This window comes from Bombus vancouverensis, chromosome 2 (assembly GCF_051014615.1).
Source record: "Bombus vancouverensis nearcticus chromosome 2, iyBomVanc1_principal, whole genome shotgun sequence".
Lineage (NCBI taxonomy): Eukaryota > Metazoa > Arthropoda > Insecta > Hymenoptera > Apidae > Bombus > Bombus vancouverensis.
This window is the reverse complement of record NC_134912.1, coordinates 11794413-11809198: the sequence shown is the minus strand read 5'-3', so window position 1 is coordinate 11809198 and position 14786 is coordinate 11794413. Positions and strand designations below refer to the sequence as shown.

At 38.7% G+C, this 14786-nt stretch overlaps 1 protein-coding gene and 1 long non-coding RNA gene across 9 annotated transcripts in view; one reads left to right on the top strand and one right to left on the bottom strand.

Moving 5' to 3' along the window:
* The window catches only part of LOC143305150 (uncharacterized), a 107704-nt gene extending 103280 nt beyond the window's left edge, over window positions 1-4424 (bottom strand). For both annotated transcript variants that reach the window (XR_013061868.1, XR_013061867.1), the window contains exon 1: window positions 3911-4424. This is a non-coding gene — a long non-coding RNA (uncharacterized LOC143305150). The remainder of the gene's footprint in view (window positions 1-3910) is intronic.
* Window positions 1-14786, top strand: part of kug (FAT atypical cadherin kugelei) — a 500026-nt gene that overhangs the window by 340523 nt on the left and 144717 nt on the right. The gene's annotated exons all lie outside the window — the stretch shown is intronic.

Here is a 14786-nt window from a genome sequence, read left to right as displayed (position 1 = left end):
GAAAAGAAAAGCGAACGGAAACAGAGGGATGAAAGAAAGGGATTTCAAGTGGGGAAAAGGAAAGAAATAGGAAAAGAGCAGGACAAAAGGATGAAAGAGGGGGAATAGAGAGAACTTTGTCGACAACTATCGCTGGCTCGAAGCCCTGCAGGCACTGGGGAAATATGCGCTGTGATCGGAACGTGTATTGTATATCAGCGTAAAAATCGCACGACAGAGATGCCGAATCGATTCCCGCGGAACAAATCACGCTCTCTCCCAGGTTCGTTTCTTGCTCTTGCACGGAGGTGTCTCGCGAAAGGGAGAATTGATTTCACCCCGGTCGTGTCACTCGATATTCGCGATAAACGCCGCGAGAATACTTTATCTAACGAGCGCTGTGATCCTTCTCGATCTAAAGAAAGAGAGAAAAGTAAGAGGAAAACTTTGTACGTAGTCGGTGTATAACGTGGTTCAGATTACTCGAGTTACTTAAATTCGAGTTTGCGTTCGAATAAATGGAGTTACATGACTTGAAATCGTTTGAATTCAGATAATTTCACTTTAAGTGGATAGTTATTGTTAGTGGAAAATGGATATCTGAAATGGTCTGTGGTTAAACTCGATTTGGTTTAGAGAACCAATATTTGAGCGAGCACGAAACTGGAAATACTAGGGAGAACTTAAACCTCGCTCGAAACTTGAAAGAATATTTCAAGAGAAATAAAATAACAGGTTCACGAGTTATTTAACTTTGTATCATTTGGATTCGAGTAACTTGACTAATTTGTATGGGGTGTAACCGGCAACGAATCACAACGTTTTAATAGAGAATAATAATAAATTGTACATCCGCGTTAGAGAATGTACAGAGGTTAGCGCCTGAATTATGCAATGTACCTGGTAAATACACCTGGCTTATTAACGTCTCGGATCCTCTATTATATCGTACACGATAGAACATTTGAATGGCGAATACTTGAAATCCTTATTCGAAGAGCATTCCGGAAATTGCAAGGATCCTATCGATCTTCCTCTTTCTCTTTCTAAAACAGCACGATCGATGTAATTGTTTCTTCAGCCACGACTCGTGAGAGGAAAAAGTACCAGCGAAAACGTACGGTACGCGCGAACACGTAGCCGACCGGCAAACTCATTAAGACCTTAAGTGCCGGATTAAACAAACCTTCCCGAAGAAAGCAAGCAGATTACAGGCTTGCGACGATGTAAACGAGTTGTTTCACGAGGTGTATATGTATACATAACTTCACGTAAGATACGTAATTGCGAATTAGTTTTCTTCAACGAATTCCTCGGTTGTCCGCTCGATAATCCTCGTTTACACGCACGATAACTATTATTAATTTCCTGTAGCCTAGTTGGTCGATACGGCGCCGGATCAGCACGAACCCTAACCAAAGCGAGAAGTACTACATATGTACATCCCGCTGGCAAGCTCTGTACGTAGACATAGTCGTATTTGATATGAAACAAAATGCCTATAAAGAAACTGGCTTCCATTAAACCATGCGTATTCGACACCGATAGCATTTTCGTGTTCAATTTCCTGGTCGATCCACTTTTTTCTCGTCTTTCGGTCTTCGAACGAGCACCGACATAGCGAAAAATACGCCGAGACCATTCGATGAGTTTTTTAAGCTCTAGACATAGCTATATCTCCAGAGGACCTGCTGCGCGAAATTGATATTGTAGGAGTGGTTGGTTGAGCTCCCGGCATGCGAATAGTCTTTTGGTTTTCCGGTTATAAATTATAATAAAATTTCTCTGACTGACTGAAGAACGAGAATAAAGATATCGTGGCGCATTGGTATCTTAAGGGAAATATGATAGGTTATTTTAGAATTATATGTTACGGGTTCTACGATGTTATTGCAAACATATAAAAACTTTTCCCTATGGTAATTCCTTGAGTGGCATCGTATAATAAAAATCTAACAAACATGAAAACATGGAACTCAAGTTTCATAAAAGAAATTTCCAAAAAATATATTATTATTTTCTATTACGTCAATCAAAATACATATTACCTTCAGAGTTGAAATAAATTTATCCTATCGAGAAAATGAAGAAATGAAATATCAATGAGACCGTAAAATTTATGACTTGCCTTTGAAGCGAACATTTTAGTACAAGTTTCGAGAATCATCGCAAGAGACTCGAGCGTTTTTCCGCCGCAGTGGCGATAGTCGAACTTTCTTTTTACGTACGAGTATCGCGAGTCGAGGATATCGTCCGCGACACTTATTATCAGAATCATTGAAAGTTCCCAAAAGTCGTAACCCAACGGGCGTATTTCATCCGTCATGGCCAACCGCGGACCGTTATACCTTAACGATCCTATAAATGGACCAAACAGCGAGACCGCGGAAGCGGAACACTTCTAACGAGTTTCATTGAAATTCACGAGAATCCTGGCTGACCCCTCCATAGTACGATGCTCGGCGGAACTTTCGAATAAAATTACCTTGGACGCACAGTGAATCGCGAGCGTGGCAAAAGGATGAGAGCAGAGCGTGTACATATCGGTATTTCGAGAGCGTAGAGAAATTCACCGGTGGAAATTCATCGATCGTCGTTCATCGATCATCATCCACCGATGACGCGATGACAATTGGTGCCAATCGAAGCTGTAGAGCTGCATATGGTCGCCCAAGAAAGTCTCCTAATGAAAGATGGCGTGCTAACGCCGCGAACAGCAGAAGGATGTTGCACGAGTAACAGAAAATAAACGAAATTTCATTTCGAGCTGAAGTCCGTTGTGTCAGCAGTATTTGAATAGAGATATCTCGGGTGATAAACGTGTGGTTAAGAATCTCTGTGGAGTAGTGACTTATTAAACTTTTTTATTTGAAAATTCCTGAAATTCTCGAGATATTTATATCGAAATTTTAATATCTTATATTTGGAATATATCGTCAACATTTCCTCAGGATTGCATTTGAAGTTTAAACATGATAAATGGCAAAATGAAAACAGGAATTACGTAAGCCACACCTAAGATTAAAAGTATCTCACAGCACCTTGCTATCTAACTCTATGAATACGTATGACGCATTCTATCTTTGTACATGTATGTATTTATTTCTTAGAAATGTGATTACTCATATTCAAATGTTACTTGCGCAGCATTTTACCAGAAGTATTTTATCTCGTAACATGGTGGCACGTACTTATATACTTATAAATTATAGACGAGTATTGGTAAATAGAAGTATTAAAGTATATTCATATCGCTTGCAACTTTGTTCCGCCACATTCTCGATAACCCCATGGAGAGAGTCGTTAGATCTGATAACCGATAAACATAATATGCGTGTTACACGATAATGCCACAGGGGGTCATGGTCTTCTTTGAAAAACGGCGCCAGAGTTGCACAGCGAGATACTGTTGCAGAGCTTAGGCCCTCATTCTCATACGTGCTATATGTGACGTATAAATATACCCGCATAAATTCCCATCCTCTTTTCCAATTGCATGTAAGTGCGAGATTTTGATTCGAAACAACGTGCATTCCATTCTTTGAGCGTTCCAAGCTGTACGTTACATTTCTAGAAACATGCCTTAAAGGTAAATTTTTCGTAGCCTTAGACCGCATTCTTACACGTACGAACCGTTACTCTGTTTTCCAACTGCACGCACGTAAGAATATAATTTTGACACAGAACAAGAGTCCCACTTTGCACGTTACGTGTACAGAAACACGCCTTAAGGAAACGTTCTTTCACTCTTCTTAACCTAAACGATTCTCGGAATTCCGTTACTTCAGAATCTACATCAAACTACTGTATTTTGATTTACAATTTCGAGTAACATACAACACTTAAAAAAGATAAGCTTTCAACGTGTGATTTACTTCAAAAAATGAAGCTTAATTAAAGCTAAAAATGGGGATTAGCATTCAACACTCACCAAAAATCTAATCATGTTGCACGTTGTATTCTTTCGCACTCCGTGTAGCGTCAAAATTGATGTCTTTAGAAAGATTCGACCTTGTTTATCGTCCAAACATTACAGCGATGGAAATTCGACTTTTTCAGCCACGTAGTGGCTTCGGCTCTACCCGAGGCCCAACAACACTTTCACAGTTCGGTATTCTCCCATAGCGCAACTGTATAACGCGATAATCGCATCATGCTCGACACACAATGGCGGATTAGTTGCCGATTCTCCCCACGGCGTACAGCCAGTTAGTTGAAACGGTTGCACAAGCAAATTGATGCGTGATCGTCACATTGTTCCCAGAACTAGTCCTCGGAGACAAATACGGCAAGATTTCGCGATGCCGTTACATCACAATCCCATACACAGATCCGACAAAAATTTCTTAATTTATCTGCTAAACTGTAAGGTGCTTTAATCGTTAAGTATAAGTTGTGTATATCAGATGTGTACAACTACATATACGCTGTTTATTGTCGTGCGATTGCAGCGCTCTATGACTAGCGTTCGATTTATAAAACACACCTTATAACAGTAAGAATCTTATTCCCACCATAATAGTGTTGGATCTGTATAATTAAGTGCGAATACGTGCGTTGCAATCGAATGTCGACTAATCTTTTCACGGAAATATCGTATTTACTCGCCCGTTCGAAAGACGATACTGGACATAGCGCGACCGCTGGTGATATTTCATCTCTTAATGTTCCTCGATCGAGCAACGGAAGATTAACCGTCGAATATGGCTGCTGCATAGATATTTCAATACGTATAATAGTTTGATGGAGTACACACAGACGTTAGTAAGAGGATTACTGAAATACACGGAATGGAAATGGGGTTAGGTGAGAAATGTTATCTCATAAGATAAGCCGCCAAATGTTACCGCATTTTTCCTGCGTGGTCATATATCATAGTCTGTATCTTTTAATTTCTTCCGCCATTTTCTTTTCTAAGACGTTCTTTCACTGACATCTACCGTGTTCTCTCGCAAACATTTATTGCATATAAATGTTAAGTACCGTATTCCATTATGAAATTCGCTCAAACAGTCTGTGAATTGCATAGAAATTGTTCTGATAACAAACATCCTTCGAAACTAATGCTCGTGAGTGCAAGCCTCCCGGCAATTCATAAGTCGATTTAACAAGATTAAGCGGTAGGGAACAGCGTGATTCGTACATACCGTGAGTGAAGAGACGCATGCCGTCGAGAACGGTGTCATTCGATCCGACGTGGCTCGTTGATTTGCTCGATAAATGAAATTTACGAGGTACATATAATGTGCGCGGAAAGTGGTGACGAGCACTGAAACAGCGGATCGAGCGATTTTCCCGAGTAGCATCGTCTAACCTCTTCCGAACGACACGACAACGACGATGACGATGTTGACGAGAAGAACGGTGTCAATGGACGAAAACGCGAAAGGCGAAAGAGAACAGGGAGGAAGGAGAAAGATGGGCAGCGTGTACCAGGTAATGTATTAATGGGATGCAGAAGCAGCCGAGTTACCCAAGTAAGTGTCATTAATCTTTCGCTGGCGCCTCGCGCGCAAAGTGTCAGCTTGTATGGGTTGGTTCGTGGTGCGCGTCCATAGGTGCCGGCTGCATCGACCGGAAGTCGAGACAGTCCGACAAAAGTGTTCCCCTCCTTCAGATCGGAACTTTTTGCTGGTAATTAATGGCAGGTCATGAAACAACGGCGCATGCAAAGAGATCCGTTAAGTGTGTACTAAACGCAGCTTTGTGAGCTGCTCGAACGGTCGAACATCGAAGTGACGTTGCACCCAGAGCAGCTGGCTAAGGGAATGTGGATGTTTTGCAAGAATGTGAGGATCCCTTGGTCGAAGGGAAGGGTGTAAGGTGTTGAATTATTTTAGGTAAATAACAATACATTATTTTAGATGTGAAGGTGAGAGATGCGAATGTGTATAAGGATCTATGCTGTTACTTGAAATACTGAAGTAGAAATTAGGTTCTTGTAGTACGTAGCATATTGGTCTAGATTGATAAATCGGGTGATTAAGCGTTGCTTAAATATGGAAAGCATTTAAAATTAGAAATTTACATCAAAGCGAGTAAGGATCAGCCTTGATGTATTGATATTTGTACAGAAACAAATTCAAACAATTTTGTCAATATTACTAGTAAATTTTAAGAGAACACTTCGTAATTGTACATTTTCTATTGTACAAAAGTTGAATAAAATATAGCATCAATTTTCAATAAAATTTTCCATATACGTGAAATCATCACAGATCCAACGCATATGTATGTTAGCCAATAATATTGAAACTTTTATAGCTGAATCAAAATCCAAATAGGTCGTAGAAATTCCTCTTGAAAGTTCTACAACCTAGGCCATAAAGATCTCTCGAATAGCTTCTGCAGCTGGATGTTGATCGTTGGAATTTTCAACCATAAAAAATAGATGCATCAAAAACTGGATAAACTCAAAGTACGACATTATAAGGAAAGGACAAATAAGAAAGAGATCCTCTTTACACGTCGATGATAATATGTATCGAGAAATTCTCGATAAAGTTAACATTGGTCGGCACACACATAGCAGTTACATATTACATTCGTGCATTTACAGACAGATTCTATACGGTTATCTTTCATTCTGACGCAGATCGCTCGAATTGATAGCGTACGATCCCAAGGAGAAAGTATGCCGCCATCTGTGGTTTTATCCTTCGAAACAAGGCTCGGTTAAATACGAGCCTGACATCCTGGCGAACTTTCGCCATTTCGTCGGTCCTTCAAGATTTAATAAAAGCGTTTAGTTGTCTTTGCAAACCGCCATTTCGTTCCAATCACTTTATGAAGTCGCGTTAATTCTGTAATATTTGCCAATTTTTATATCTTATAAAAAGGCGTAACTTTTAGAATATGAAGGGGTTTGATAACTTTGTTTGCAAAAACAAATTTTTATTATAAATGTCGGGATGTGATTCATATTATTTAACGAACAGGGTTTACAATATAACCAATTTTAACATCTTACAGTTTTTAAAGGTGTTGCGTAGGTTAAACGAAAGTTTCTAGATTCGAAGAACATGATATTGAACTGATTATCAATAAAAATTTATGAGAAAGATTTACATATCTCAGAAGTTAGTGTCTACACTTTTCATACCTTTTGAGATTGAAATGGCATTTAGAGTTAACCCTTTTAGTGCGATCGAAAGAATTATACCTAAGCGAAGAATATCGAACCAGTTTGACGTAATTTGGTAAGGTTTGAGAAAAACATTATTCAAATTTGCGGAACATCTCACATAGGGCTTCTGCAGAGAAATTCAACCATTTATAACGTTTCATAAATTTATTTTGAGATAAAGTTCTCTCGCGATGCAAATAGTAAGACGCCATTGCATACGTAATGATGTATCGTTATTGGCACTTTTCGCAAGTGTTGCTAACAACGATATATCGTTGTTCGGCACTAAAAAAATTAAACAAGAAAGCATTAGACGATTAATGGATTTTAAAATTATTTAAATAACTTGTACTTTTGAAAGTAAATTACTTACATATAAATTCCACATAGATACATGTATTCTATCGGCAAATAAACTCCTGAAATTCAGCTTTAATTATAAATTTTTTCCATGACATTGCAAAATATTTGCCATTTTTAGGATTCAAAAAGTTCATTCACACGCACATTTATATACGAAGCGTATTTCCAACGCCTTTTCCCTTTTCTTGAAATTTCGATTTTCAAATGATATTCTTGGCGAACGAGTGGCAGCTGAGGATCACAAGTGTAAATAATGATTTGATCGCGAGGAAGAGGAAGGGAAAGATGGCATATTCGCGACATGGTGCAACGCTTATCGGTTTTTATGCTTCCGGTGGAACTTCTTTGGATATACGAAGGATAACACGAGGTATAAAAGTGCGTTCTCGTAAAAGTCAATATTGTAGCGCACAGTGTGTGTCTGCGTATCACTTCTTTATGCGGTATAGATACACTTTTTTGTAGCGTTTCAATAAAATCACTTTACTTAATCCGGATTACTCCTACGATATCCCACGAGCTGCAAAATTTTTTTGGATTTTTTTGGATCAAAATTTTTTGTCAAATTTGTCTAAAATATTATGCTAGATCGAGTTTCTATCATGATTTGCAAACTCTAATTTATACCTACATCCGACTATAGTAAAAAAAAGGACGTATTACGTTTGAGTCTCCCGATTTCCAGACGTTTCATGTTACGGCATTCCTTGAAACTTTTCGGCAGAGTTACTGACAGATCCGACTGCCGAATTTCAACCGAGCTTCTGGATGTTGCTTTTGAATACAAAGTTGTTAGCGTTCGCTGGGTGTAACGAGTGAATATAAAGAAGAATTAAGGTTGCATATTTTATGTGACGAAATTAAATATTTTGCAGTGAATGGATATTCTCTTATGCTAAGCACCTTGTATAATATAATATCAGCTAAATGAGCTTCATTTAGAGCACAGAGTACATACATATTTTATACATAAAGGATAGTTATACGTTACTACTATATCATATATTATTGAATAATTCATACAGTTGATCGTGATTACAATTTTTCCTGAAACAGGAAACCTCAACTAAAATTACTGAACATTTAAACGATCGTCTTATGTTCACCCGAATTTCTTCCAAGACTTCGCAACATATAATACATCCACGACCCGCTGCAACCATAAAAAGTCTAAAAGTTAAAGTCCTAAGAGGATTATACAACGGGAGGATCTGTCGCTTGGAGCAAATTTAAATCGCACATTCGATCCACGAATGGCGCGTTTAATTATCTTCAGCCATCTAAATGTGACAGCGTGCATGGCAACGTAATAAACTAGCCTCAATGTGTTACGCCGATGCATTCGGTGCGGTTTTATTTGCGCAAGGAAATCTCGAAAACCGGCTCGGGTATAGCCGGTTGGAGGCCGCTCCAATTCCGTAATAAGATCTGAAATTCCCGGGAGACTCCGACCCAATTTCCGTCTCAGCACAACGCGGTTTCATGCCTTCAACCGCGAGCGGATCGTTTAATTCGCTTCCTTCGACCGCGGGATTATCGCGTTATTGCTCCAGTTATTTCGGTATTCATGACCCAGAGGCAAACTTCCTTGTGTCGAAGGTCTCGATTGCTGTCCTGCAAGTTCCCCGTGTACCTTTTTCCGATTGATTCTTTTATGCTCATCCATTCCAAGTTGGTCGAATGTTACTGTGGTCCTTGGTTCGCAGACTATTGATGAAAGTTGAATGGAAATGTATTGCTGCGTTCCTTTTTTGCAATTGATTCGATGTTAATGTAATGGTAGAGGGAAGATAAAGGTTGATTGAATGTAATGGATGAGGCGTGGACTTGCTGAGGGGAGGTATTGTGTGTTCAGGTTGATGAAGGTCTGCAAGTAAATGGGGAATACAAAGCAGTATTAGGCTCCATGGTGTTGATTAAGAATATTTGAGCTATATTCTTATAGCAATCGTTGAGGTTGGAAGTTATTTTTCGCAGGTGGTTAAATATTAGATTTCTGAAGTTTACCTTCTAAATTTTTGAAACTTGATTTTTGTATAGTATTGGGATTTATATATTTTATATTAGGTTGTCCTAAAAGTTTCTTTCGTTTTAGAAGATAATAGATGAACAACATTTTTTGTTTTAATGCAAACGAAACGTGTCCTGCGACAGCTAGAAGACGATCGAAGATAAAGACCACAACATTTGACAGATTAGATTTCATGTTTGTATCAACATAGCCAGATAAAGCAGCTGCGTACGGATAGCGAAAGACATTTTTGGGACAACCTAATATAAACATTTATATATACATAGTATTGATTACTATTTCGTATCTATATGAATTCAAATATTCATTTAAAGACGATGCCTGTTTCTCAGGAAACATTCTCAGATATATGAAACTACAAACTCACACACTTCGCACACAAAAAGTATTTAAAAATTTACTGTCCGTATCTTGTGACTATCTTCAGTAGACTTTCTCAATTAGAAATAGTTATATTCACTGGTTTACCACCACGATGCCATTAACCATGTATCGAGTATGCCTAACAACATCCTCGTTACTTCGTACCCGATTTTCTTCTCGTTTCTCCAGGAGCGTGAAGCAAAGGCGGTGATTTTAGTTGGAACGTTGCTGCAAGGTTGAGAAGTATTCCCCAAGTACAAGGATACTCCTTTCACTTTAACAGCAGGAGCTTTGAAACTCTAACCTAACAAGACGCGTTCGCTTTATAAATACCAGGGTATCGGGTTCGCTGGTGAATTTATAGCCGAGAATTTTGCGGACTAGAGATTACCTGGAAGCTACGGCTTCATTCGATCCGTTTCTGAGGCAGAGACCTTTAGTGAACCTATAGCAGATGTTCTTAGTAGATTTTTGGAAATTTTAAGGTTGAAAGTAGCTGAGACTTTTTATATTTTTCTGTCTATTTCTGTCTCATGGTATTTTTAACGTATTAAAATTTAATATTTTTCTTTAAATTTTCCTTTTTCAACGTACTGTGAGTTCTCTCAAAATTCTTCTTTTTGAAGAATTTACAATTTCTTGCTGGTCGAAATTTACATGTTACTGATTTTTATTGTTCAAGTAATTATATTTTATTTATAATCTCGTTACTAGAGACGAAAATTACTACAATAAAAACACCTAATGAGGTCAGCTGATTGCCAAAGCAAACAACTAGACGCGCCGCAATCGTGACCAATTCAGACACAGAATAATTTCAAAGGGATATTCATTAAGAATGGAAATCAGTTCACTAAACTGTATGAAATGAAAGAGCCTACATACATAATGCACATCGAGCTTTATCCAAGATTGCTTCTATGGGAAACACTGTTAATTTAGTCCATGGAATTAACTTTATGAAACTTCAGAGTTCTAAATTCACATCTACAGGTCCTACCATAAAATCATATTAAAAATTCTGAATTAGAAAATCCTCTTTAATTATTACGCAAATTCTTAAATCAAGGGAAGCAAACAAAAAGAAAAATGCAGAAAGGGAGTAAATAGGGAGAATTTTGATAAATATCCTAGAGAGTACAGGAAGGATAGATACTGCAAATTTCCGTAATCGTCGATCCGTTCGTTTTCCATGGATAAAAGAGGAACGACGACGTTCCCGTTGAACCAGTTTCAGAATTGTAATATCCAGGACGGGCTAATATTTACCGAGCTGATGCAGCACGCGATATATGCTCCCTTTCGGTTACGATTTTCCAGAGTAGAAACGAGCCACTCTTAAACAATACGACCACCGGTAACCGCGTCCGTTCGCCGCGTTTATTGTGATTGCAGTCCTCCGTGAAGTCGTTTCGCGGCGTCGCTAACTTATGCGAATATATTAGCCCGACGGTAATAGTAAAAATTAATTTCGTGTCTCTCGTTCCGTGACCGACCTCCTCCCTCTCCCCCAAGTCTTCCTTCCAAGGATGATAATCACGTCGTTCTCCTGCAAAAATGCTCGTCCATCTTCACTCCGTTGCCGATGACAATGTCGGTTAACCGACGACAATCCCCAGAGACGTGGATACAACGTTGAATTACCTTCCAATGTCGCCGCTACAGAACGAGAACGTTTTCAGTGGTGGAATCGTTTCGACGTAATTTGTTGCTTTTCAGGGCCTGGTCTAAAGGTTCAAAGGTTAAACGATTTTGTAGGATTGTTAAATGCCAGAGGGAGATTTGATTATCGTACAAGGGAACGACGAGGCTGGAAATTTAGGATTAATGTATGGGTAATACGTCGCTCTGAGAGGTTTTGTGATATTCCTGGCGCTTTCGCTTTGGACTAATTAGATAATGAACGCAACGATTCTCATTTATGACTCTTCTTAGCTAAAAAATTTATTGAAAATGATGAACTGGAGCTCTGATCTACAGAAAGTATTTACACGCATCCCTATTTTCCAATGAAATTTTATTTTATCAGATTCTATGTATTTCGTTTTTATATTCATTTCGAAGTATTAAATAATACGGAATTTAATATACTTGGATCTAATTAATCAGCGTGTACATTCTATAATAGATGCAATGGCGACACAATACACTTTTTAGCTACTTTAATTTCTCTAAAATAGCAAGCTAAAGCAAGCTAAGAAAAGATACAAAGCGAGAAATATTATTATTCATATTAGAAAACCTGTAAAATCAAATCAAGGAGAGATTCTAGACCACACTTTATCACACTGCTGTTCACTCTGCACTCTATCGCTCAACTAGTACTTAAGTTTATCGTATTCCCCTTTAATTTCCAATTCTTCATTCGCAAGTTTCTACCAAACGCGCACACATTTAATCCTTCACCCATGAGATTCCCGCGAATTTTATGCATAATGCGTATGTACAAAGCCTGGTCGCGGTCGTTTAATTAAACGCGTAACGATCGCGGCGACGCCGATGGATCACGCGCGACGCGAGTCAGGGTCCAGCGTGACCCCCCGGAGCGGCCTGTTCCGCTTTCTCCCTTCCGGCGTGTCACGTTCCTATGTTCGGTTCACCGGCGGTCAACGAGTTCCTTTAACTCCGGTTTCGCCTTTGTTTCGCGGTCTGAAGCACGTGCTCCGTGACTTAGCGTCATAGTTTCCCTTCGGTTGAAGAGAAAAAAGGTAGAACGCGAAAGTTCATTAAATAGTCCTTCAATATACGCTTCCGAATCGAATGAGAATTTCAAAGAGAGCCGCCACCGTCGACGACCACCGAAATTCCTTCGTTTATTGCGTCGGAACGTTACGGCTTGTGACGCGCTCGAAACTTTATAGGTGGTCCTCTACGGCCTTCAATTTGGATCTATGTAGGTATACCGAGCTATACAGGGTGTCTTATTGTATGTAGGACCCACTTCAGGAATTGTATAGCCGAAAAGAATCCACTACGATTAATTCATTTATTTGGAAAGATTTTATTTAAAAATTGCTTACAAATTTCGAAGAACACTAGAATGCATTGCAGAAGTCCGGACCAATGATAATAAGACGTCTACGATCTTATCTTTAAATACAAAGTATGCAATTATTTTGAGCATACAATCTGATAACAAATAACGAAACAGAAGATTCGTATTTCACGAACAAATAGAACATATGTATGTATGTATGAATCTTTTTCACTGTGTGTTCAGATGTCTAATTATATAATTTCTGAAGTTGAACCCACACATTGCGGAACACCCTGTATATGTAGATATGCTTTGACAGAGGAGAAAAACGAGAATCTTCATTTTTCGACGTCCCTTTATCTATCTCGTTCCTCTTCTCGTTTATCCAAACTGATGATTCAGATTGGCGAGACTTTGCTTTATGGCGGGAATGCCACTTCGAACAATGTTCCAAGGGGATGGCATCTCGAACCGCGATGTTTGTCGAGTTACATTCGGATTACGGTTTGTCCGTGGCGTGTCGTCCACTCGAGTGGAAACCAAGCAGTAAACTAACGTTTGCGGTGCCATTGGGTTTGTTACACGACGCTTTCGTGTTTGCCTTGCCCTGAGGAGACTCGACGATATTTCTCTCAGAGCATTTTACCTGTGGAACCGTTTTGCTTTGGTTAGATGCTTCGTCAATAAGAAATTTAATGATATTTTTAGATATACAGGGTGGTTTGTAACTGGTGGTACAAGCGAAAAGGGGGCGATTCTACGCGAAAAAAGAAGTCGAAAATATAGAATAAAAATTTTTCGTTTGAGGCTTTGTTTTCGAGAAAATCGACTTTGAATTTTCGTTCGGTACGCGTGCGGTACGTTATAACGGATCTCACTGTAGATCGTTGTCTCAATGGAAAAATAAAAAAAAAATAATAAAAAAAATTTTTATTCTGTATTTTCGACTTCTTTTCTCGCGTAGAATCACCCCCTTTCCGCTTGTACCACCAATTACCAACCATCCTGTAGATACAAATAATACAAAAGATAGTGTTTCAAAATATCTATATGAAACACAAGTGTCGTAGCAAATTGATACATACATAGGTAATTGGAACTGAAGTTAATCAATTTACGAGCTTTTTTCATATCTGTATTCAGTCTTGAACATCAATGAGTGTATATGAAATTCCATGAACAACTAGAATTAAATGGCGGAAATCAAAACAAAACTGCATGGTTATAATTCAATTTAACGCAGGAAAAGAGTTATTCTCTGTATTTTCGGTGAATTCGGTGAAGATTAATTTGAAAAAATTTAGAGAACTTCAGTGATATCTCATTCATAACTTGGAACGATTTTGAAAAATCGGTTTACAAATAACCTTTCGGTGAAATAAATTCAAAATTGAAATAAAGGCGGAAGGGCAGAGATAAAATTATCCAGAAACGATGAACCTATGGAAAATCAAGTTCGTACGATTGCGTGTATCGATTGCTAAACGTCCTTCTGACGCTCTCTGGCTACCCTTTCCATGTAAATAAATTAATGCCACTTAATCGATCGTCAACGCCGTCGACGATAAACGGGACATTTGCGAAAATTCATTTCAGTCGATGGCACGCCGTGTTGGCGTTTAGAGTGAAAAAAGAAAGATGTAGAGGCGTAACGTTGCAAACGCTGTATTTCGAGAGGTCCAACGATATTGGTAATCAACGTTATGTATCACACTGTTAGCGCGTTGCAACCGAAACTGCGTTTTCCAATTAAAACTGAAAAAAAGAATGATAAGAAAAATGAGGCCCATTCACTGTAAATGAAAATATGTCGACCGTCAAAAGGTAATGGTTTATATATGTACGTATCTAGGTATAACTTTGTCCTTCGTTATGACGCACGTGAAAGAATCATTTAAAGAATATTTACGCCCTAGAGCAGTATTTAAAACTAAAATTTAGGCATA